This window comes from Calidris pugnax, unplaced genomic scaffold, assembly GCF_001431845.1.
Source record: "Calidris pugnax isolate Ruff unplaced genomic scaffold, ASM143184v1 scaffold219, whole genome shotgun sequence".
NCBI classification, from domain to species: domain Eukaryota; kingdom Metazoa; phylum Chordata; class Aves; order Charadriiformes; family Scolopacidae; genus Calidris; species Calidris pugnax.
This window is the reverse complement of record NW_015094507.1, coordinates 8776202-8780011: the sequence shown is the minus strand read 5'-3', so window position 1 is coordinate 8780011 and position 3810 is coordinate 8776202. Positions and strand designations below refer to the sequence as shown.

Here is a 3810-nt window from a genome sequence, read left to right as displayed (position 1 = left end):
GGCGGGGGGGGGGGGGGGGGAATAAACGGGGGAAGAGTGGCTAAAGCATGGGACCCATCTCAGCCCCTCGCCAGAGGAACGGCACTAAGGCTGAACCTTGTAGAAGTCATATGAAAAGAACCAAAGCACAAAGTTCTCTTCTAACAAAAAGTCAGAACAAAAGTGTTTGGATAGGATTTCTGGAAGAAAGAGCCAGAGGTGTTTGTGAATAAGCACAAGAATAGGCACTTCCAGTGACCGCAGAACTATAAACAAAAGCACTTTTGTGCACTCACAGATTACTTGCTCTTATTTTCTCTTACAGTCACATGCTTATATCGGCCCGTACTGTTTGAAAACATGATTCATTAAGACGCCTTAAATTGCAACCAAGTATTGTACTATTAATACTGACTTTGTTTTAACTTTCCTGTTACTTAGTATAATTTGTTTCATAGCTGTATCTTTTACATGACCCATTTCCCCACTGAATCCTTTAGAAGTTTCTGTTGATATGTGCACTATATTCCCAAAGTGTTTCAGATTTATGGGCTTGCCCCTTCCCCCTCACATCATTGTTTCATTGGTTCAGGGACATCCCCTTCTTTTCAGCAGATTGAAACATCCAGTAATCTGAAACAGATTTGGTGACCCTATAGCATTAAATCATGCTTTGTGGTGCTTTATTCCTGCTCCAAAAGACTTTATGCATTAGTGGGTACATAAAATTGCACCAGAGACTGAATACATATTGAAAAGTAATAAATGATTCCATATGGTCTTAATTTTTCAAAGCAGTGCACCACTGTTTTAAAGCAATAGCATTTAATTTTCCAATTAGGAAGATTTTTAAATAGCCCTTCTAACCCACAGATATGGGAACACTCTCACTTCAGATATTCTTCCCAGCTGAGAGATTTGGGTGCACCAACAATTTTCACAGTCAAACAGTGTCCTTGGTTAGCTAGCAAGGGTACAATTAGCCAAGGCAGTTAATTTCTTCCTTTTATTCAAAAAAGCTTGTGTCATCATTACTGTGAAGACACAGGTCACAAAGCCTCTGTGAGCAAACTGAATAGCATACGTTCCTCTTTAAGCTTCACGTACTTGAACATCTGTCAGACCTCAGCTACGATTCCTCCCCAGTTTGCCCTGTTTACTTCCAAGGAAAAAAAAATCCATTTTGATAAAACAAAGCTTATAATACCTCTACCTAGATATATTTCAAGCTTAACATGCATATTATGAAGAGTAGCTACTGTATTTAGAAACAGCAGACTCCTCGGCAGATCGGTTCTCAGCGTGTATTCAATCACGTGTGCTCACTTAAATGGTACCCCCAAAAAAATAATTAAAAAAATAAAATCAGGCCTCACTCTCTCTGTCCTTGGCTCCCCACAGGTAAAACAGCAGCAAACGACTAGAGATGCAACACCTTTAACACAGCCCTTCGCCAGACTGCAGGGAATGATTTTGCAAGGCAGACGAGAATGTGTGCGAATGGAAGAATTCAACTTTTGAGATTCCAGGAGGAGTTTGCAGGGCAGTTAACTATAACTGCATGTCCTGGGCACGTTTAAGTGACATTCACATGAGCTGCAAGGAATGTAAGGCCTTTAATACCAGAAGGAGGACTGGGGCAGAACTGGGGCGCTAAGTTCAGAACTGCCCTCCCAAAAGCCTGTGCTCAACCGATGCCTAATGCTGGAGGCTCCGGAGTCCTATTTTTAGGCTGTCAGCATCCCAAGATACAGGACATTCTGCTTTTGGCACACCCAGAACCACCCCACGTTGGGCAGCTCCGTGCCTCTCGTGTCTCCCTGGGCCCAGCGCTGGAATTCGGAGCTCAGACACGTCCCTGTGCAAGGCGAGACCCCTGGCCCCGGCCGCGCAGCCTGCTCAAAGCACATCCACCACATACCAGCGGCCTCCAGCTCCTCACAGCACGCTGCTCTGATCACTCTTCCAAGACAGGGACAGCAGGTAGGAGATGCCCGTCACTATCCCATGGCTCACTGCAGCGTGTCCCTGGCACTTGGGAAACGTGACCCCCCGTCCCATTCCTCCAACTTGATGCAGCTCCTGAGTCAGCAGCTACCCAGTTCCTCCCGGGTAGGGGGAACAGAGGGAACCAGCTGCAAATGCTTATCATCAACTTCCCCACCATGTGCTGAGCCACTGACTGCTTTTGCTTAACACTTCACCAGCCCCTTTGAACCCTTTCTCAACTCCCCAGGGAGGGCATTTCCCCCCCTTCCTTCCCCCTGGCATGCCTTGCAGTGTCCCCCATGACAGGAGACCCAAGGTCAACTTCTCATCCACTTATGTCCTATGGGGTTCAGGTGCCTCCCTCTGACCTTCCTAAAGAGTATTTTACCTACCACCAGGAAGGAGGGAGGCCAGCCTAACACACACTCTCCGTTTTCAACCAGCCTGTTGAACCCGTACTGCTGCCTGGGGGAGAGGGTGGGGATTTGGGATTCACGGGAGCAATCAAGAAGAGGCCATGACCTAGCAATAATAACATTGCCACGGGGAAGGGAGGGGAACAGCCTTGGCTTTCAGTCCCCTTTTCCAAGCCTGCTCTATGTACTTTACATTGAACATTTTGTCAGAGGACAAAACACAAAGTTCTGGGAAAAGGACCAGGAGCCACATCTCCAGCTCCTAAGCAAAGTGCTCTGATCACTGCGGATATAGAACGACAGAGGGAGGGAGGTGCTTGGACTTCTTCCTCCAGGGGCCACATACAGGAGAAGATAATTAATTCTTTGAAGGAACTGAAACAGGCCGTACGTAGGCACCTGCTCTCAGGAGGTGAGGCCAGGCTGACGGCTTCAGCAGAGGGAAAGCCCTTTCCTGCAGCCGCCCGCTCTCTTCACCTGATCCCCGGTGACAGCCCCTCCTGCACCTCCCTGCCTCGCCTGTGCAGGCAGAGGGAAGCAGGACTGTGAAATGCAGTTATTTTAAGGCCGTGCTGTTCAGGCAGGGCTGTAAGGAAGCAGGGACCGAGGGGACACCTCCGCACGGTGCCACGTAGTCGGGGCGGCCACCTCGGGGACATGTTTTTGTCCCAGCGCAGACGAGGAGCAGCAACGCCACAGTTTCAGAGGCGCAGCTTTCAGGGCTCCCCCATCTGCGCCCCTTCTCCGGGCACTGACACACCGCGTCCCGCTGCCGGACGGGTTCCCGGTCCCTCTCCCTCACGCAGGGCGGCGATCCCCCCGGAGAGGGGGGCTTTGACTGCGCTTTGGGACAAGGGGAACCGGGAGACCCAGGGACCCCGTGCCTGACCCTGGGTGCCGCCGTGGCTCCTGGCTGATGGCGATTTTTAGTGCGAGCGTCACGGTACCTTCAGGAAAGGCTTTTTTTTCCTCCCAGCGCCGCTGCAGGCGGTGCCCGCAGCCCTCCCGGGCTGGGCGAAGGGCCGGCTTCGTGCGACGGGGCCCGGGCAGGCCTTGCAGGGGACCTTACCCGCCCCCCCCCCACCAGCCAGCCCTCACCTTCCCGCCAGCCCAGGGCCTGGCGACCGACGCTCGACCCGGGGCCAGGCCGGCAGCCAGGCGCGCAGCTGGTCCGGCGCCCGGCCAGGGCACCCGGCTCGCCGCCCACCGGGACCGGGACCGGGACCGGGACCGGGACCGGGACCGGGACCGGGACCGGGACCGGGACCGGGACCGGGACCGGGACCTCCTCTCCCCCCTCCCGTCTCGCGCCCCCCTCCCCGCGCCGCATTTTACTCGATTGTTTATTATTTTCCAGGGGGCGGTGGCGGGGCGGAGGCGCCGACCAATAAGAAGCGTCGCTGCCCTGACGGGCGACAAGTGCCGG

General features: G+C 53.0%; 1 long non-coding RNA gene across 5 annotated transcripts in view; it reads right to left on the bottom strand.

The window, feature by feature from the left end:
* LOC106901690 overlaps positions 1-3557 on the bottom strand; it is a 47452-nt gene extending 43895 nt beyond the window's left edge. For all 5 annotated transcript variants that reach the window (XR_001414362.1, XR_001414363.1, XR_001414360.1 and 2 more), the window contains exon 1: positions 3332-3557. This is a non-coding gene — a long non-coding RNA (uncharacterized LOC106901690). The remainder of the gene's footprint in view (positions 1-3331) is intronic.
* Between the last annotated feature and the right edge of the window lie 253 nt (positions 3558-3810).